The sequence below is a fragment of the Octodon degus genome, unplaced genomic scaffold, assembly GCF_000260255.1.
Source record: "Octodon degus isolate 3935 unplaced genomic scaffold, OctDeg1.0 scaffold00086, whole genome shotgun sequence".
NCBI lineage: Eukaryota > Metazoa > Chordata > Mammalia > Rodentia > Octodontidae > Octodon > Octodon degus.
In genome coordinates, this window is record NW_004524662.1 from 5,302,230 (window position 1) to 5,324,888 (window position 22,659).

Sequence of the window (22,659 nt, forward strand, 5' to 3'; positions counted from 1 at the left end):
GATCACTTTCCTTTTTGGCCCCATAATCTCCTTGATCATAAAATTTGGGACACTGTCGAGTTACATGACATTACAGTACAAGTTCTCATATGTCCTGAATCTTAATTGACCTTGGAAAGCTAGGGCCAAAATGTTGACTTTCCTTGCAGCCCTCCTTTTTGAATGAATTGAACTTGAACCAAACTCATAATTAGTCTTTCTGTCACTGAGTATAAGCTCTGAGGTGAACCTTAATCCCACTGAGGAATTTGGGGTTGTTTGGGTTAATCTGTCTGCTGGTTTTTCTCATTCTGTCTTGTTTAGATTATTTGATTTTGGACTACTTCCCCACAAATGTGGAAGATATGGAAGCAAAGGTAAGGTGAAACCTCAGTTAATTTTGCTTTTTCTTACGAAATAAAAAAAGACTGAAAAGTATAAAAAGTTAATATTATCCAAATGAGGAATTTAAGGGCTGGCCAAATAGCTCAGCAGACTAAAGCGCCTGCTTAGGCAGAGTGCAGTGGCTGGGGTTCAATCCTCATCCTGGCCCCTTCCCCCAGAGCATTCTGAGATGGTGATTAAGACTAGGTGTGGTGGTGCATGCCTGTAATCCCAGTACTTGGGAGGCTGAAAATAGGAGGATCACTATGAGTCCAATCCATGTAGTGAGACCCTGTAGGCCCTGTAGACACTTACTAAAATACAACCCCTCCCCCCTGCAAAAAAACAAAAAAACCCCGGCAAAAACCAAAAACACAAAAAGCAACAACAACAACAGAAAAGAAAACCACAAAGGAGGAATTTAAGAACATCTCTGGCTTTGATATCCATTCATTCTTTGCCTCAGATGATGTAGTCACTCACAGTCAGATTTTTTTTCCTCATAAAAGCATTAGTCACAATGGATTTTCTTAGGAGAAGACAACAATATGGTTAAAGGCCTAAGAGAACTATTTTGGGTGGTAAATAAAATTTGGCTTCTAAAGAAAAGAGGAAGGATTTGTTGGCAGGATGCTGTAGTGAGTTAAGCTTTGCAAGGGGCGTGCTAATTAAGCGTAACTCATTCTTCTCTGTGTGCCTTGTCTCACCTACCTTGAAAAATTACACTGGCCCAGAACAAAGACCTCTGTCTGCATTTGTGGAATTGATGGGACCCCTGATGAATCCAAAGTTCTACCCCTTTGAGAATCAGTTGAAATTTCTCTTACATATTTCTTAAGCTTTATCTTAATCTTGTATAAAAGATAATCTTCAGAAATTCTTTCCTCTGTAGACTGCTCTGTTTTCCCATAAAATACACTTGCAAATAAGTCTGCAGATTTTTCAACACTGCCTGCAGCAACATCCAGGATAAATCCTTCCTTGGCCTCAGATTTCTGTAACCTTCTCCATCCTTCACAATGACATATACTTTCTCTCATTCATCTTTTATTACAATTCAATATTGTGCTTGAATATCATTAGTTTGTATGCAGCATTTCCCCTTTTTTTATTTAAAGGACAAACTACTGTTGTTGTGTACATTTCATCTGGAAATTGACTTTGGTGTTATAGGTCCTAATATATTTACACAACAGGTACAGAAAGGTATTGGAAAAAAGAAGAAATATTTTTAACATCGTAAACCTCTAGCAAAAATATGTGTGTAATAGAATCTGGTACTGTGGTATTACACACATTACAACTGTCACTGTGACTTAGAGCCTTAGTTTAGCTGAAAGAAAATCTATAACTCCAGAAATGCAACAACGCCTGAGTCACAGTTCAGAGTAATAAATGTTTTTCACAGAATAGTGTAATCCATATTTCCAAAGCTGATGCAACAAAGGAATTTCTACCAGAAATCTTTCAATTTCATGGGTGGAGGCTTCAATGCAGAGAGAAACAGAGAAAAAGAAAAAAAGGCCTTTAGAAAAAAAATGATACACTTGAGTGACATGATAAACTGCCCGGATGTTCAGAAACCTTAGCCATCTGGGTTGGAATTCAGTTGCTATGTATTCTCTGATCAAAGGCCAGCGAGGGCAAACTCATACTTAACTGTCTTTAAATAACTTCAAGGTGGCAGGGGCAGAGATGTTTCCTTTTAAAGAGCATGTTCCTGTTTATGAGAGGTGTTTTATGACTGGAACAAGAAACTGGGAAAAGGAATGAACCCCAGACTTGGATTGTGTAGGGCTTTCTGCAAGTTGGGAGTATAAGAGGCTAGGGCCTCATTTCATTCCCTTTGTGTTGGCCAGGCCGGGGACTGAGAGCCTGGGGCACTTTCTCAGGTGCCTGTAGTTGCCAGCTCTCTTCTCCTGATGTGCCTGGGGTAGAGGCAGTAGGGAGGACCAGGATGGCAAGCAGCAGAACCAGTGAAAAAGATGGCTGTTCAATTTGGAAGGCTTTGTTCCTGTGCTTGCTTTTGATCATCTATAGCATCATTTTACTATTTTATTTGCTATTTATTCTTATTCTTGGGTATGGGAATCCAACTCAGGACCTTGTACTTGCCAGGCAGGCTCTGTGCTGGCCCCTATAGCATCATTTTAAAGTGACTTCATTAACTAGAACATTTTTTTTAGTCCATCTGAGGGAGTATGGGCAGGATCTCTAAAGGCCTGGGTCTGGGAATTTGATGTCACATAGCAGGTCTGTGCCATTCTACCATCTTCCTGTCATGTTAAACTCCTATTCATTCCTTGAGGCCCATTTGGATGCCCTGTAGAGCTGATTTTCCTCCACTTCTCAGCTCCAAAGAGAAGCTTATTTGTATTCCTTTTATACCATTTATGATATTCCAAAGTTAGTTGCTCACATGGGCAGCAGATCAATTTGCTGAAGTTCAATTCCCCAAAGTCGTTTAGCCAAATTAAATTCACCAAAAGTCAATTGAGGAAATCAATTTGCCTAAAGCAAATTTTTCTACAAGTCTGTGATTTATTCATTATAAGTTCCTTGATGGCAGAAGCCTCTTCTTAGTCACTCGTGTTGCTTCTCCTGACTCAGAATATACTGCTCGGGGTACTGAGGGGGTTAGTGGATGCTTATTGCTTATTGAATTTAATTGAATATAATTATAATATAGATGAAATAGCTTCATATTTCTCTTGATTCCTTTTATATGAACTTTTTCTGTCTTGGCTAAAAGGTGCAGACCACACCTAACTAGAATATAGAGGCCTGAGAAATTTTTCTACCAAGTCTTATGTGAAAAATGCAGCCTTTTGTTGAATTTAGAATCTCTTGGCCCATCAGTAGCTCCAGTTCTCCCTTCTTTACACAACCTCTTGAGAGAATTAGTCTTTCTGTACACTGATTTTCCTGGCCCTTTCTCATTGCTGCTCTGTCACATAGTTGATTCCACACCATTGGTTATCACCATAGCCTGAATGATATGTTCCCCTGAAATCCCTGTGCTGAAATCTAACCCTCAGTGTGACAGTATTTGCAGATGGGGCCTTTGGATGTAAGGAGGTGAGGAAGGTGGGTCCCTCATGAATGAGATCAGGGTTCCAGTAAACAAGATCCCAAGAACTCCTGTGGCTCTTTTACCATGAGAAGATGCAGTGAGAAGGTGGCTGGCCTCTAGTCAGGCCCTCGCCAGACACCAGATCTGCCAGCACTGTGATCTTGAATTTCTCAGATTCCACACTGTAAGAAATAATAAAACTCTGTTGTTTGTTCTACAATAACAGCTGGAGAGCCTAAGATAGAAATTGGAGTGGAGAAGTGTGGGGCTGTAGTAGCAAGTGCCTAAAAATGTGGCAGCAGCTTTGAAACTGGGAAATGAGTAGAGGCAGGAAGAGCTTTAAGGTACCTGCTAGAAATATGAATGTTCAGGGTGACTTGGGAAAGGCTCAGAAAGAAAAAAAAGATGGCTGGTAAACCTCAGACTTAGGGAATGATGGCTAAGGATGACACCGATGTTGGTAGGACTATAGATGCTAAGGGCCATTCTGATGAGACAGAAAGGAGGAACATGTTATTGAACCTTGGGGGAAAGGCCATCCTTGTTATGAAGTGGCAAAAAACATAGCTGAATTGTGTTTGGGTTCTAGTATTTTGTGGAAGATGAAGCTTGCAAGCAATGAAATTAGATATTTGCCTAAGAGACCTCTAAGTAAAGTGTTGAAGGATCAGGCCAACTTTTCTTGACTATTTATAGCAAAATTCAAGAGGAGAGAAATAAACTGGATGTGGTAGTGAATACCTGTATTCATAGCCTTATGTGAGATTGAAGGAGGAGGATCCCAAGTTTGAGACCAGCCTAGGCAATTTAGTGAGTTTGCAAGACTCAGTCTCAAAACAAAGAAATAAGCAAACACCCAAACTCAGGAGGGGTGGGAATGTAGCTCAGTGTGAAGGCCCTGGGTTTAATCCCCAGTACTGGGACAGGAGTTGGGGGGAAATGACTTAAACATAGAATGACTTAGCAAAAATGAAATAGAATTTAAAAATTCAGAGAATTTGCAGCTTGTGCATATTGGAGAGACCAACCATATCTATTTAAGAGAGGATGTCTATGGTGGGACCAAGCGACTATCTGTGACCAGTTTGACAAAAAGCTAAGAGAAAGGCTGGTGAGGTAGCTCAGCAGACTAAAGAGCCTACTTAGGCAAGCTTAAGCAAGTGCAGGGATCACAGTTCGATTCCTGGCACCACATGCTGCTCTGGCCCCACCCCCAGGGCAGACTGAACTAGCCAGAGTCTGGGCAGGCATGGTGGCACATGCCTATAATCCTAGCACTGAGGAGGATGAAAGCAGGAGGATCACCATGAATCCATGAGACCCTCCAACAACCAAATACATTTAAAAAAATGCCAACTGATATTGTTGAAGATAATGGAAAATTGAGCAATTCAGAGTTCATCAAGCCTGGCACTCTTGTCATAGGGCCAGGGATCCTAGGAAAGCATTGATCCTCCTCCAGTTCAGAAGGACAGGGTGCCTCCACCCAGTGCCACATGTCTGGCATCCTCAGAGAGCTGTGTGGACATGACTGTCTCCACCTAGACTTCCCAGGACAAGCCAACCTGTAAGCACCATTCAGGCTGAAAGAGCAGTGGGGACTGTGCAGAAACTCACCACTGGCCTTTTCCTCTGAGCCATGGGACAGCCATCTTCATCCTACATGGTCTATCAGGAAAAGCACTAAGCCAAAGAGCAAAATGCCTGCACCTTATATGTTAATACTGTTTTCTCAGCTATGTTTTGCAGTTACTTGACCCTTTATTCTTTGCTACTTCTCTCTTATGGAATGAGAATGCCTAGACCATGCCTGTTCCTCTAGTAGATTTTGGAAGCATGTGACTTTTGTGTCAAAGATTGACTGACTACTAGGGAGAAATTTTGCTTCTGGATGGATTGTACTTGAGTCTCATCTTTATTTGATCTAGGTGATATTTAGATGAGACCTTAGACTTGGTACTAAAATGAATAAAGGCTTCTGGAGCTTCTGGGATGGAATGAATAGTTTCTTTTTTTCCCCATAATTTTATTGAGAAAAAAATAGCAATGAGACAGTTTCAAACCAAATTGGTAGGACAGTTTCAATAATTAACACATTGCATACATTCTTCCTAGTGGTTAATTGCTATACGAGCTGTGGCATGATATCCTATTTACAAACACCATTAGAACAATTCCCTCTATTCATTAAGAGAATGTAACTATATATCTATCCTAACCATTTTGAATACACAGATACAAAATAGACATCCATCTGTATCCCCTTTTTTTGGTTAAGTTCTGTTATATGAATATTATAGGTGTGTTAACTCAGCAAAATATTCTGTGTTTTTTTTTTTTTTTTTTTGGTGGAACCGGGGATTGAACTCAGGCCCTTGCACTTGCCAGGGAAGCACTTATTCCACTGAGCCATCTCCCCAGTCTTCAGCAAAATATTCTGAAAGAGTCCAGCAGTCCATAATAGTATTGGGTCTTCCATTTCACTGGCAATGTCAGAAATTGTTGATCTGAGTCCCCCACAGTTCAACATAACAGCATGGCTTTACTTCTTATACTTCGTTTTTATACTTTTCTGCTGGATGGTTAAGACCAAGGTAAAGAAGGACCTATGCAACAAGAGTTGTAGCTTTTGGGTCTGATAAGGTCAGTGAAATCCCCTCAGGATTTATCCTGAGATCCTGTACCTTGGATTGTAGAACCTTTGTCAGTGCAGCCATGTGGATGAGTCATGGCCATTGCTTGGCCAATGTGCTCTCTGTGAAAGCCTGAGAGAATGTTTTCTCTCCATGTGACTCTCCATAGGCACACTCTACATCACCTATCACTTTCCTCTTTGACCCCATAATCTCCTTGATCATAAAATTTGGGACACTGCCGAGTTACATGACATTACAGTACAAGTTCTCATATGTCCTAAGTCTTAATTGACCTTGGAAGGCTAAGGCCAAAATGTTGGCTTTCTTTGCAGCCCTCCTTTTTCTCTAATTTTGGTCTGCAAATTTAGGTTGTTAACCCTCCAGAAGACAAGCTTATTGTTATTACCATACAACTTAGGCTGTTAAGCTTAACCTCACCATCTGTCTGAATATCAAACATCTTAGGCATAACATGGAACAGGTATTTTTCATCAAGTATTGATATGTTGAACTTTAAGTCCCTACAGAATATGATGAAAAAACATTTAAAAATTAGAATATATTTTAAAAAATAGGCATAAAGAATTATATACTTCTTATGTTTACACATAAGTCCAAAAATCTAACCATATACAACCTAGAAGCAGGACAGTGGAATGAATATTTTCTATGTGGGAAGGACGTGAATTTGTAGGGTCAAGGGTGGAAAACTATAAGCTGAATGTTTAGTTTTTTTTCTAGAATTCAGGATGAAATCTAACTCCAGCATGGAAGTATTTATGACGGAGTCTTTGGGACGTGATTGGGTCATGAGCTTTGTCACTTTTCTTGTTGCTGATACAAAAGACCTGACACCCAAAGTTAAAGAGGGAAAGGTTTATTTAGCTCACAATTTGTAGAAGGTTTAGTCCATAATCTACTGGTTCCAAGGAAGGATGGTTCATGGCAGTGGGAGACAGTAAAAGCAGCAAGAGAGAGTGAGAGAAAGCCTCTTCCAGTCCTGTAGATTGTATCTAGTCTACCTGTCCCAGGGCGGGTGTAGCACTCACAACCTTAAAACTGGCATTGGACCATGAGTCAATCACACTGTAGATTCTGCGAGCCCCCAAAAGTTTAAGATTACATAAAGCATTGGGGGACATCTAGACACAAACCACTACAAGGGTGAAGCACTCATGAATAGGATTTGTACTTTTATAAGGGAGACCTCAGGGGGTTCCCTTTGTGCTTCTGTTGCAGTAGGACACAGTGAGAAGACTCGCATGTATGAGCCAGAAAGAGGACTCTCATCAGACACAATCTGCCAGCACCTTGGTCTAGGTGTCCAGAACTGTAAGAAATATGTTTTTGTTATTTTTAAGCTATCTATTCTATAATATACTATTATATCAGCCTGGATGGGCTAAGGAACATGGATTAGATAGCTTCACAGATCAGAACTCACATCTCAGACCCCAACAGTACACACAATCCACTGAAATGAAGACAAGTGCCTGGGACCTGTGGCAAGGGGAGTGAGGTGGACCCTGAAGCACTGCTAAGTGCCAACCACCAGGGACTGCACCTTCCCTGCCCTGAGCTCCATTTTGCTGAGATACTGGCTGGGCCATCTAACCTGGGGACAATGGTGTCCTCTCCAGCTCCAGAGGCTAAGTGACAACTGATTCCTGTCAGTGCTCCTAATTAATTCCCATTCACTAGGAAGTAGTCAAGGACTACACAACAGACTCCAGCTGGCACTGATGCAGAAAGGAGTGCCTTCCAGGACCTTTATGAGAGTTTTGTTCACTTTTAATAAGGGCCACATGGGGTGAGATTTCTTTCCTGCTTTGGCTGCTCATGAGTGAGGATGTGGTGCTTGATACTGTTTCTTCTGATCATGAGGCACAAAACCAAGAGAAACACCAAAAAATGGAGCCCAGACAGACCTCTACTACGGGGCCACAGATGAACTGTTACTGTAGCTGTTTGCCTCAGAGTTCAGTGCTTAAGCCTTGGTACCTGCGTTTTCTGCTATCTCCAACTGAAAATATCCTTAAACACCTGTTAAAGCTGGGTATGGTGGGGGCATGCCTATAATCCTAACAGTTTGGGAGGAGGATTCCAAGTTTGAGCATAGCACAGACAGCTTTGTGAGACTCTGTCTCAAACAAAACAAAACAAAACAAACAAACAAACAAACAAAAAAACCAAACCAAACTAACAAACAAACAAACAAAACAAATGGGTTTGGGGAGATAGCTCAGTAGAATAAGTGCCAGCCTGGCAAGTTCAGGGTCTTGAGTTCAATCCCTGGCCCTGAAAAAAAAGGTTGTATAGCTCAGCACAAAGGCCCTAGTTTCAATCCCTAGTACTTCCCTTCCTTCTTCCACACAAATAAATTAATAAAAAGTAACTGTTATACTTTATGAAATAGTTGAGTTCCTTGACAATAAACTTTTGGTGGGATGTTCCCTGAGGCCTCAGATCTCAGTTGTGCATGAAGCCTTCTGACTTAATGGATAGCCAGCTATGGTGTCATCCTTTACTAGCTGAGAACCTTGGGAAAATTCCTCCATCTCTTGGAATCTCATTTTCCTCATTGCAAAATAGAATAACAAAATTTGCCCTATCTCCCATGGACACACACACACACACACACACACACACACACACACACACACACACAATTTACAGAAAATACTATCAAAAGGCAAGCAGAGGTACATTGTAAAAAGTTGGATGTTTGTGTTTGGCATAAATCCATGTCTCCCATTGCCAGAAACTTGAGTCTCTTATCAGCCCATGCTCCATCTCTGACCTTTCTAACACCCAGGCTGAGGATTTTGGAAAGCTTTGCTGTAAATGTGCTTTCGCCATTATTCTGGTGTATGGGGTTGATTTGAACCAGCTGCTGTGTCTGGAGGAGCAGACACCCCTAATCCACATATGGGAGCCTTGGAGGAAGAACAAGAACAGTCATGTTACCTAATAGGCGCAGTGTACCTCCATTCCTGATGCCTGAGCTGCTGCTGTGATTGGCCTTGTTCTGGGAGGGCAGGGGAGGCCTGGCTGCAGTCGGCAGGAGTGAACACTGCGACACAGGCATGCTCCGGGATGCATCTGGCCACAGTGCACTGCCAGGAAATGTTTCTCTGCTTATCTCACTTTTCCGAACACCCCCCATCTTTAATCTTATTGGTTAACATTAAAGAACAAAGACTGCCATTTTTTTTTTCCCTTTCAATGCTATAAGGTTTGCTTCCAGCCCCTCAAAGGCTATTATATTTTTGGCCAGAGATGCGTAGGAAAGGCCCTGTGTAGGGTCCAAATTCCTACAGAAAGAAAACCATCTTGCCTTGTGCATGGGCTCCTTGGCTCTACACTGTGCGCTGCTCCTGCTTGGCTGTTGCTTGTCGCAGCTGGGCTTGGTCTCTTCACTCCCATCTTCTGAAGTTAAGCCAGAGAGAAAAATTCAAGCATCAAAGCCAAAGCGCCTTCTTGCCAGTGCCTCTGGGTTTTTTTCCTTGCATAAATCTATGCGAATGATTAATTCCATGTACATTTTCCCTTCATTTCCCGATAGGGACTAAGGTCTAAGCCCCCTGTGCATTTTGAGGGCACCTGAGTTGGTGGTGGCCCTGAGGTGAGGATGGTGAGACCCTGTAGTGGCTGTGTACTATATTATCTGTTCAGACATTTTCCTTTCTCTTGGGACTACTCTGCCTTTTAATTTCTGATGCTTTTTTTTTTTAATACTATGACTGTTAATGGGGGAAAAGAAATAATTAGGTTGATTTCAAAGAGAAATTGAATTTTTAGCATTAAAAGGAGATAAAAGTATGTATTCCAATATATTAAAACAAATACCTATGATCCCTTATTAAGATCAGTAGCATCATTAGAAAGACATGATATATTTTTTGTCATATATATATATATATATATATATATTTACATATACCAGTGTTGTGCACTGGAAAGACAAAATAATGACCAACTAATCATTATTGGTTACTGGTGATCTCTTCAGCCTATATTATGTCCTCTAAAGTGTCTTTTTTTCCCCAAGGAACTAGAGGTTCTCTTGGAGAATGACAGATTCCAGGTATGGAGTAGAAACTATATGAAATGACTCTGTAACATCTGATTCTAAATATCATGCACATGATCAAAGATTATTAGAGATGTGTCAAGAGAACTCATGAGCTGATTTGAAGAGGCTCCCATGGGACAGCAGAGATTGGACAAATTGAACAGCAGTATGAATAATAATTACACGAGTTTAAGTACAAAAAGAGGGGCTAGGAAGATGGCTCAGTGGAATAAACACTTCCCTGGCAAGCACCAGGGCCTGAGTTCAATCCCTAGTTCCACCAAAAAACAAAAACAAAAACAAACAAAAAGTATCTCTAAATCCATGAACATGAAGTGTCAAAAACAAACAAACAAACAAACAAACAAAAAAAAAACCAAACCCCACAAAAACCTCCCGAGTAACCATTTTTAAAGATTGGTAGGTAACATGCTCATTATTTGAAATCAGATAAGTAAAGGGAAAGAGACATTTATCTTATTCTTCCTTTATGTGCTAGCCTCTCAGGGGACGTTTCCCTTTATATGATTATTCCACCTAAGACATGAAGAAAGAATAATAGAATTGGAATATTACTTTTATTGTAACCTCTGATGGATTAATGAGTGTTGGCACGGATCATCACTGGCTTCTAATATTGCAAGAGTAGAGCCAACTAGACATAACACCACCTATGAAGTATTCTTGATTTTAAAAATATAAAAGCTGAATCTGATTAAACCTAGACATAATTGCCAAATCACAGGAAATAAAGAGAAAAAGGAGCATATTAAGTGATACCATGAGTATAGACTCAACAAAATCCAGAGTCTGTGAAACACCACAGTACAAACTGGCTTTTTCAATAAATGCATCACAAGGCAAAAAGGATGAAGGCAAATTTACGGATTAAAGATGACTTACTGGGATCTTGGTTCAAACAAACTTAGAAGGTTTTATGATACTGGGAATAGGTAGGTCAGACATTGATTGGATACTGAATGATATTAAGAGATTGATTTTTTTTTTTTTTTAGGAGTGATAACCATGTTTTAAAAAAGAATCTGTTTAAATTTATGGAAAAAAAGATATGTCAGAGATTCTGTTCAAAATAATTATGGAGGTGTGCATGGGATGAAACAAGATTCACCATGAGTTGATAATTATGGAAGCAAGATGATAGGTACTTGAAAGTTAATTATACTACCCTTTCCATCTCTGAATATATGTTTGAAATTTTCCGTAGTAAAGAATGAAGAAAAAAAGTGTGCATTAATTGAGCTCCTATTATAGGCTATGCTGCAAATTCTGAGGTCGACTTATTCAACTAATCCTTGGAAGGGGTCTTGAACATGCCACTGTGGTGGCAGGATGGCTCTGTGTTGAAGGTATTTGAGAAGCAGCAGCTGCAAGCAGATGCTTCCTCTGTGTTATTTGCCTGAAAGCAGAACCTTCCAAAAGAAGTCAACTGTTAGGAATCCCTCTTTATGGAAAGCTTCTTGTTGAGGGGGAGAATGTGAGTCTGGTCACCAAAGGAGCAAAGTCTGCAGGAGTGAAACTGAATAAGCAGACCTTGCTAAGTAAACCAAGGGGGGTGAAGCAAATAGCTCAGTAGCCTAAGAGCCTGCCTGTCAAGCACAAGGATCGGGGTTCTATCCCTGGTATCACCATGCTGGCCCCTCAAACTAGGTGTAGTTGTCTGTAATCCCAGCACTGAGGAGGCTGAGCCAAGAAGATCACTATAAGTCTGATCTGAATAGCAAAGCCCTTTACCAAATAAAAAAATAAAAGATTAGGGGCTGGGGAAATAGCTCAGTAGAATAAGCACTTGCCTGGCAAGCGCAAGGACCTGAGTTCAATCCCTAGTTAAAAAAAAAGAAAGAAAGAAAGAAAGAAAGAAAGAAAGCAAGCAAGCTAAGTAAACCTTACCTCCCATTAATTCCTCCATTTGCTTCTCAGTTATTTTGAGCCACTTACAAGTCCCTGAAATTCTGACTGCTTTCCCTTGCCAGATGGCATATAATGTATGCTCCAAATTCTAACCACTTTCTTAAGCCACAATTTTCTGTGAACTCCCATGAACCATGTAGATAAAAATCTGTAGTTTTACTTGCTAGTCTTTTTTTTTTTTTTTTCCTTTTTTACTCAGTGTAATTAACAAGCTAATCCAAGAGAAGAGGGAATAAGTGTTTCCTCCCCAGTGTCTCACAGGAACTCTGGGAGGTAGATACCATTACGCCTGTTAGACAGACAGGCAACAAAGCACAGAGACTGTGTGCTTTTCAGTAAAACAGACTGTTTTACTCGGGCAACAACACCACCGGATACATCTCACTGTAACTTAACAACAAAAGTTTATGTTTCACTCATGCAAAGCGACTCTCTGGGATATCTCTTCTATCTAGTGCGTGGTTCACATTTCAGGCTGCTTTAACTGTTTGGCATCTCCATATGAACATGATTGCCAAGCAACAGAAGGGAAAACATACAGAATCAGGAATCAGCTTTTCACTAGGCATGATCGCACATGCCTTTAATCCTAGTACTCTGGGAGGCTGACACAGGAAGATCACAAGTTTGAGCCAAGCCTGGGCAAGCTAGTGACTTAATGAGATCCTATCTTTAAAACAAACCAACAATAATAATAAAAAAACACAATTTAAAAAAAGAGCTAGAGATGTAGCTTGGATTCAGTCCTCACTATCTGAGGTGTTGGGGCAATCAGCTCTTAAGGCCTCCATGCGTAAGTATTGGCATTACTTCTGGTCTTTAGTTTCAATGGGACAGGGATATCCAATCCCTCAGGGTGATGGGAAGTGGAGAAGAGCCAGTGTATCAGTCAGAGTCAGATGGCACAGGCAGGGAAACTGAAGAAGTTTAACAAAGAGATGATCTAAAAAGATGTTGGAGGGCTAAGGGAAACCAATAAAGGGTGGCAAAGTGCCATCTGCGTGAGCAACAAAGAATTGTCACAGCCCCTAAACTTGAACTAGGAATGGCTGCCAGGACCTCATGGGACCTGTGTTGATCAGAGAACTCCTTGACACCTGTGGCTGTGAGGGAGGGCTCTTCAACAGGGGCTGTGGTCTTGCGCAGAGCTGTCCTGTCACTGCCACCCATGACCTTACAAGGAAAACACTCTGATATCACACTCCTCTTATGCTCTAGCTACTTGCCAGTTCCTTCTGCCAGTGGAATCCAACTAGAAGCCAAAGGGGAAGGGTGCCCATTGACGCACAAATCGGTCTCCTCTGGCGCAGATCAGGGCGGTGAAGGGTGCAGAACGGACACGGAAGGACACATGAAGAGGAATCAGCACAACCTGATTTAGCGAGCAGTGAGATGCCTGTCACATTCTGTGAGTTCTCCGTGGTTACACAGCTAGGAAGTGCTGCAGCTGGCATTTTCCAGAGTCTTTGCTTGGTATCCAATGCTATGGGATCTTGTATTATTCCTCTTACTGAGTCCCAGATTTTCTTAAGTTGTTGAAAGCAAAACTTGCTTCATTTTCCATTGGTCCTTAATGTGATAAAATGCGAACCTGGAACTGCTGAGGTACGGTGTGGAGCATGAGATCGAGGCCGTACTGGGGTCAGGGACATCGCTGTTGTTTCCCTGCTGTGGTCACAGGAGCTGATAATGCTGTTTGTGGAGAACTTTTTTTTTAAAACACTTTTAACCCTCATTGGAAGAAAATATTTGCTCTTTTTTCGAATTTTTCGAGGTCAGTTGAAGCTCATTCTTAGAGGCAGTTTTGAAGTTGTGACCATTATGGCCTTGTGGATTAAAAGGTGGAAGTTAGATTCTCTACACCCAAAACACTCTGATACGGGATCTTGTTTTCCCTATCTGTACACGAGGAGCACACAAGTTCAGTATTGTTAAAGCTTTAGTAGATGTTATTAAAATTGAGAACACATTTTTAATCTGTACAAAGGAAGCAGCACAGATAGGGTGAAAGATTATTTTAAGCCTTATGGCAGACAAATGATAAAATAAGAAACTATACTTAATTTAGTCTGGATGACAAGTACTTTTTTTTTTTTTTTTAAATATATATACTAGAAACCACTGATGATCTTAGAGGAGTTAAGGTCCCCAACCTGTACTGGTCCATAGCCTGATAGGAACTGGGGTATACAGTGGAAGGTGAGTAGTGGTTCAGTGAGCAAAGCCTCATTTGTATTTACAGTGCTCTCTATTGCTTGCCTGAGCTCTGCCTCCTCTCAGGTCAGTGATAACATTAAATTCTCATAGAAGCACAAACCCTACTGTGAACTGCATACGTGAGGGTTACACACTCCTTATAATCTAATGCCTGGTGATCTGAGGTAGAGCTGAGGTGGTGATGCTACTGGTGGGGAATGTCATTATGATATGTCAAAAACATGTACTACTACTAATAATAATGAAAAAGCAACTACCATCCTCCCCAACCCTGGTCCATGGCAAAGTGTCTTCCATGAAACCAATTCCTGGTGTCAAACAGATTGGAGTCTTCTGTCTTAGAAGAACCAAAGACATGGAGAGGAGGGCATGTGTGGGCATGAGTAGGGTGAAGGGATGGAATATGTAGAGTGTTTCTGGAGAATGGCCTGCATCACTTTAGGAAATGTACTTTAATGATCAAAATCTACTTCATACAATGGGATTCAATTGGCCTCCAGAAAATGGTTATGGGCTCCATAGTGCACTTACTATGACTAAAGCGTCTTCCTATGTAAAACACAGACAGGGAGACAGACAGACAGACACACAAATACTACAATTTCCAGTAGTTTTAAAAATGCTTGTGGAGTGAAAAGGAGAAAATTTTTTAGAAGCCTTTTAGGAAAGTTATAAAAATCTCAGAATATTCAAGTTAGTCCTAGAATAATTAGAAGTGAGAAATTGATTTGGACACCATCAAAGATTACACAAAGGTTTAAAACTCATGCCCTAGGGCCAGGGATGTAGTTCAGCAGCACAAGTGCCTGCCTGGCAAGCATAAGGTCCTGAGTTTGGTTCCCAGCACCACTGACACAGGGGAATCAAACTCCCAACCTGAAAAGTACTTGGGATGAGTTGATGTTCTCTAAAATAAAAAAATGAATTTTAGGAACAAATGGAAGTTAAAAGCAGAATATTTATTGGGAGAAAGGAAGCTACTGTCAGAGAGGGACAGAAGAGGGACCCAAGTGGGTTGTCCTGGGAAGCTGTCTCTTCCAGGGACTTTTACAGAGTAAAACCATGGGGTGAGGTGGGTCTAAGGTAGGGAAATGGGAACTCGCTTAGGTGGGCATGATGTGGGACAAACTATGGTCAACCAATGAGATTGCAAGCACCATTGCTCAGTTAAAATTGATTAAATCCAGAACTGAGTGGGGAAGTGAGTCACGTAGCAAGCAGGCATGAATATAGAACAGGAGTTTATCTGGTAACCGGTAGCAGTCAGATTAGTGACTCTTCCTGGCTTCCTCAAGGTGCTGATCCATCCCAGGTGCTTATCTTTATGGCGGTCAGCATTTGTTCGATCTTTGGTCTTTAGGTCTGACCCACAGTGGGAGCATCTGTCTCTCTCACAATTGTAAGGTATCTTGTCTTCTGTGCTGTCTCCTTGTGGGCTAGCCCTCTCTGACTACCTATAATATTTTCATATAATTCTGCTCCCTACAACACCAACACCACCAAGTCATGGCCTTTGGCCCTTTAGCTCTTCCCTCACCTAAAATATGTTATAAATTTAAAAATTCTCCTCAATTTTGGTCCTGATGAATAAAATAGAGCTAGAATTAAAGTCTAAATTTCTTATATTCTATGTTTAATAATATTCACTTGAGTGAAGCAACAGTCCATTAATTTATGAAAATCTTACATTCAAGATCATAATATGTGTGTCCATCATAATCAATTGTAACAGGCACTTGATACAAATTGATAGTTGTTTTTGATTATGTCTAAGGGGGATAGATACTTTCTTAATATGATAGAAAAAAAATCTTGGGCCAGGCATGTAGCCCAGAGACACAAGTGCCTGCCTGGCAAGCGCAAAGCCCCAAGTTCACTTTCCAGTAAAAAAAAAAAAAAAAAAAAAAAAAAACCAAAAAACCAAAAACACAAAAAGAAAACCATCTCAAACCAGTAACTAAGATAATTCTTAGTGCAAAATAGTAAAGGCTTTCCTGTAAAAGCTAGAAACAAGGTAGGAAAACATGTAGTCAACATTATTAGTCAATATTCTATGTTATAGCCATTGGGTTAGGACAAGAAAATTAAATAGGTTTAATTACAAAAAAAGGAAAATAAAAAAATTTGTATTATTTGTAGATATCATATTATCTATTTTATTTTATTTATTTATTTTTTTCATATTATCTATTTTAAAACCACAAGAGTGCTAGCTAAAAACTCCTTGAAACTAATATTAGTGCTTATAAATGTATGAAGTCTGTCCTTTATGCTTAGCTTTAGACTTAACAAGAAATGTACAGGGGTTGTATGATGTTATAATGAGGAGCCTGAGCCTATTTTTGATATTCAACTTCTGACACTCAAGCCTTCCTCTTAAGTTTCTAAGAGTCCTCCTCCTACAGTGTTGGGAGGAGAGTGAAACCACCCAAGCTCCTGTCCCCATGCAGGAATACCAGGCCTAGTCCTGGCCAGAGTCTGCACTCAGATCAGTCTTTTTCTTGCTCTCTCTCTCTCAATTTTAGATCCACTGAGAGTCTTTCTCTGACCACCCTAGAGACTTCAGTTATGTAAGTATTAAATCTCTTCATATCTGCTTGCAGGGTAGGGATGCTCATCAGCGTTGAAGTTCAAAACAAACTTTGTGTGGGTATCCTGCCTACTTTTCCAAGTGACTATAATAGATACAAGCAGAAGCGAAAAGACCACTAAAAATAGTGATGGCTAATATTTGCACATGATTATTATATCTCTTTGCACTATTTTTAGTACCTCAAATCACTTAATGCTTATAAAAATCCTATGAGAACATCATTACCTTCCTTGTAGATCACTGAATAGAGAGAGGTCAGGACTTAGGTGTTTTGTACTGAATCACAAAACTGATCAGAAGTATGATCAAGATACAAAACCACGAGTCTGGGTCCAGAGCTTTCTTTAAGGCTTTCTAAATTACATTTACTCCTTTATGGGTGATATATTTTACTCTATTATCTAAATCCCATGTTGGCTTAAGATTTTAGATGAAAACCACACATCTATAGGTATAACCCCATATAATGTGCATTCATCTTCTTTTGATAGGCAGATTGGCATTTTTTTGCATTTAAGTGTTGACTTGTACCAGATGCTTAAAATACGATGTATTAAGATTTTTTGGAAGAAGAAATTGAAGTTCAATGATTAAGTAAACTTTCTTGGAGTCATTCATCCATGAAGAGACAAAACCATTTGTTCTTGGATATAACCAATGACATTTGCTACTCTCCTATTAAAAGATACAGTTGATTTCTGCATCCCTTTGAGTACGGACTGCCATGCTTCTGCCTTGACCAGTATTTTATGGTGTAGATAAAAAAATGTATCTCCAAAGTCTCATGTCATTTATAGGTGGGGCTTTTGGAAGGTGATTGATTCATGAGACAAGATACCTATCAGTGAATTAATATATTGATAAATTCAGGACTGAATGTGCTGCTAGGATCTAGGACCTGCTTGGAGGTGAGTCACTGAGGATGTGCGCTGGAAGGGCATGTCCTCGTTCCTGGCTCCACCCTTCTCTCTGCTTCCTGGCCACCAGGACTTGAGCAGCTTTCTTCTGCCATGCTCCTCACTCTTCTACCAGGCCATTTTTTCCTTGGAGCTGACCAACCACGCGTGGAATGAACCCACTAGAAACATGAGCCACGAGGATTTTTCATCCTTTAAATTACAGATGTTGACTATTTTCTTCCAATAATGGGGAAGCTGACCAACACACAGTAGAACATGGCAGGAATAGGCTCTCTTACTTGACCTAGTAGCTTTTACTTGTTGTGTTCAGAAGCCTAACACTATGTAAGAAGGGTTCCTAGCCTGAGCCTGCAGTGACCACAGTGCTGTGAGACTCCTCAGCCATGTGGAAAGGTTCAAAGTTGAGAAACCACATAGAGAGAAAGGGTAGCTGAAGAGTTTAGGGAAGTAACACATATGAGTCAAGGAGCCATCACAGAAGTAGATCCCTAGGCCCAAGCTCCCCCCGCCAACATCAGATGTAGAAACAAATGAGCTGTCCCACCAGGATCTTCCTGAATTTATCTTGTTCTTCTTACTAGATAGTTCAGGCTGGCTGTGAGCTCATGGCAATCCTTCTGCCTTAACTTCCCAAATGGTGGGAATACAGGTGTATACCAGACTCTCACCCCGCTGGCCCTTTTATTTTTTATTCTGAGACAGACCTTGCTAAATCATTTAGTTACACAGTCTGGACAGCTTGGACTTGCACTCTTCCTTCCTCAGCCTCATAGAGTACGAGATTACAGGTGTGTACCACCATGCCTGGCTAGATCCCAATGTCTTTAAGGTGTTCTGTATTGTTATCAGAGGAAGAAAATATTCAATGAGGTTATCTATGCATATCTGAGTTAAAATCTCATGACTTGTTTTGACCAAGAGGAAAATAGTAATCCAATATGTAATCATTTTTGTTAGCTTTTTAGTTTCCAAAGTGCTGTTTCACATTTACCATGTTTTGATCTTCTCAATAAATCTGGGATGGATGGAAAAGGTGGTGCTATTATTCTGACTTGTTCATAACGAAACAGAGGTTCAAGAAGGTTATGTGTCTTTCTTCGTGCCATGTGGGTGGTATCAGAGGGAAGGCAGGCATCTAGACTACTTAAATCACAGTCTGCTTCTTTGCCAGCAGCCACCAGCCTGTGAGTTGCACAAGATGGGGAATAGATTGCAGGGAGCTGTGCCGCTTGTTGATGTTTTAACCATTATGTTGGGCGTGTATTCAATGAAAACCATTGTTTCCAAGACAACAGTGTTCAAACAAAAGCCTCAGTGGCTCTGAAGGAGGCACACTCACTGTCATTTCCATCCTTTTGAAGAACTGCACAGTTTGATGGACAGAGTGCCAGCAATAATTAAATCAGATAGTTCCACAGAGCCCTGATGGAGCAGGAAAGCAGAAGAAAAGAAACATACTTATATGTATAAAAATGTAGGTGGCATTTCTGTGGTGAATCTTTCAGTAGAAATCATGACAGTGTAGGAAAATCTGAGGATCAACACTTTGTAGACTAGAACAACAATCTGGAAAGAAAACAATAGGTATCTGCTGGTGTGGCAAGAAGGGAGTAGGGGGAGGGAAGGGGAAAGAGATAGACAAATGGGATGAGCAGTCCTTGTCCCTTGGTCTTTTTTTTCTGACTTCCAGAGGAAGAGGGAGTGGACAAAGTGATCAGATGTGAATTCTTTTCATTGAATCAACTGGCTTGGAGTATTGGTTTTTCTTTGATTTGCTTTTCTTGGGAGGTATTCACTTGGCTCTAATTTTCTTTTTCTTTTTTTTCTTTTTCGCTGTGAAGATGAAGAGATTTTTGAGCAGCTCAGAAAAGGAATACGTTCATTGTACTGGCTTTATGCCAGATTTTATTACAATTTTTTATTAACTTGTCTTACTGCAGGGTGGAAAATTGGTCTCTCAGGTATGTGAGACAGAAGAGGCTCTTTTAATTCTTCCATCCTGGTATTTATCTCATGCAACATTCACATTGTGATTATTCTATAGAAGATCCTACCCCAAGAATTGAAGAGTTGTAAAGGAGTAAGGCATGTCATTTAAGGCAGTGGTGATCTGAGACATCCCTGTTATTTGTTTTTCCTTTAAGATAAAATATGTTAATATATGGTTTTTTTTTCTAAACTGAAACCTTGATATTCAGATTTAATCACAGTGCTGGCACTTTGTGACAAATAAGTGGGTTCTGAGCTGTGGTTTGGGCAGTTGTCTCTAAAAGGTTCACCATCACTGATTTAATGGCTTGTATTTAATTTACTCACTTGCTTGACTTTATAGATAAAGAATGGAAATACTATAACCCTGTTGTAAGCCACAGAATGATTGTCCAGTGTTGTGGCTTGTAGGCCATACTCATTTATTCATATAGTCAACCAGTAATTACTGGTTCTCTTATTAAGAGCCACATTGCTGTGCCATGTATCTAGATGTCCCCATGTGCTCATAGGTGGAGCATTTTGGAGGTGGCTGGATTTAAGGCTTATGAATATATATTAAGAGCATGTGATAATAAAATTATCCCACTGATTGGTTTAGCATAGTTGTAGATATGGATAATGGGAAGAAGGCCCACTTTTGGTATTGGGGGCACCATACAATAGTCTTGTAGCTTGGATGGGGAAAAAGGGAAAGCGAGGCTTGCTGATTGCTGCTTCCTACCTGCCACACCATGGACCATTTCTCCTCTGTGATGCCCCTCTGCCATGCCAGCTGCTTTAGAGCCCGTTGACTATGGGCTGTGAGCTAAAATAAACCTTTCTCCTTTAACTAGTGGGTGTTGGGTATTTTGTACCAGCAATAAAAAAGTAAGACACACATCAAGTGCTAGCTGTTGATGTTTTATTTTATTTTTTTATCATTCAAAGTTTTGCTAATAACATAGAAACACAAACACAAGGCATGATGTTTTGTTGTTACATCTTATCTGACCATGCAATGTAGTAGCAAGGACTTAGGTGAGAACTGTCAATATACCAGTTCCATCAAAAACTGCAGATTGACGGGCTGGCCAAATCGCCCAGTGGATTAAAGTGTCTGTTTAGGGGCTGGGGAGATGGCTCAGCAGGATAAGCGCTTGACTGACAAACGCAAGGATCTGAGTTCAATCCCCGGTTCTGCCAAAAAAAAAAAAAAAAAAAAAAAAAGTGTCTGTTTAGGCAGATGCAGTGGCTGGGGGTTTGTTTCCCTGGGTGCCAGACCAGCTCTGCCCCTGGGGCACCCTGAAAGGGCGACTGAGACTGGGTTTTGTGACATGTGCCTGTAATCCCAGCTCTTTGGGAGCCTGAACACAGGTGGATCACTATGAGTCTGATCTACATAGTGAGATCCTGTAGACCCCGTACTAAAAATACAAAAACAAAACAAAATAAACCCCCCCCCCCGCAGATTGAAATATCTAACATTGAGACAATTGAATTAAAAAATAACAAATTAAATATTAGAAATGAAAGAGTTCTCTCCCTCAAATATGAGGGAATTCCTTGCTTCTTGTAATCATAAGAAAAAAAAATCAGGATTCCTATTGCACTCGAAAAGAAAAAAAACAGAGGGAATTTATGGATAATTGTCACTGCTTCATTGTAAAGTCCCATATCGAAAGGACTGTTGTCTTCTCTAAACTGGACTAGGAGGCACACATGATAGTTGCTTCGGCTGATACTCTTCCAACTACTTCCACGATTCCAGAAAGTTGTTCAGGTGGCTCCATCAAGTCAATGGTTCCATTTTTTCCTTCTCCATCTGAAAGGCTAAACATTTTTCTTTCTTTTTTTTTTTTAATTTTATTTATTTATGTGTGTGTGCGCATGCATGTGTGTGTGTGTGTGTGTGTCCAGCTCAGCCCACCAGGGGGCGGGGCTGGCTGGCATGTGGTGCTGGGGGATTGAACCTCGGTCCCTGTGCTTTCGCTAAGCTTATTCTAAGTAGGTGCTTTAGACCACTGAGCCATCTCACCAGCCCCTGAAAGGCTAAACATTTTTCCAGTGGGCCGAATCTTTTCTAGCCTCCCTACAAAGCAGACTGGCTGGTCGATGAACTGAGATATCATGCTGGTGTTGATGCACGACTTCAGCAAATCCACCACATCCACCATAATCAAGCCTCTGACTAGAGGGAAACAGAAGGCGGATCTATTGATGTTTTAAAAAGTGAACAAAAGCAACATGTGTAATAGAGAATTAGTATCAAAAATATGAAAAGAACTTTATAAATAAAGAAACAAACAAACAGACCAGTGAGTAAATGATATAAATTTTGGGTTCACAGAAGAACAAAACATAAAAAGGGTAAGGAATGTTTAATAAGCTATTCATCCTCAGTAAGGAAGTGCAAAATAACTACCACAAAGTAATAACATTACCGCTACTTCATTTTTTACTGATTAGTGTGGCAGAAATGAAAAGGTTGTGGGATGTACCTGAGTTATAAGAAGAAGGTTGTTGTTCTGTGCTTCTGTTGGAAATAGGAAAATGACACCAGACTTAAGGGTGGTTAGCTGGATATTACTTTGCGGTGACCTCCTCCTCTGATCAGTGTTTTCCCCTTAGACCTCTGCTCTCAGGAAACCCATGTGTCTGCAGCAAAGAATGCAAAGGGGTAGGCTGCAGCATGGTTCATCTTAAGAACAATGGAAGGGCTAGGGAGATAGCTCGGCAGCCTAAGCGCCTGCCTGGCAAGTGTAAGGACCCAGGTTTGCTCCCTGGTACCGCATACTGGGCTGGCCCCAGAACCCTGTGAACACTGTGCAGGCCACCCAAACTGGGCGTGGTTGTGTGTGCCTATAATTCTAGTGCTGGGGAGG

At 40.7% G+C, this 22,659-nt stretch overlaps 1 pseudogene; it reads right to left on the minus strand.

The window, feature by feature from the left end:
* LOC101583282 overlaps positions 1–21,951 on the minus strand; it is a 71,426-nt pseudogene extending 49,475 nt beyond the window's left edge.
* Between the last annotated feature and the right edge of the window lie 708 nt (positions 21,952–22,659).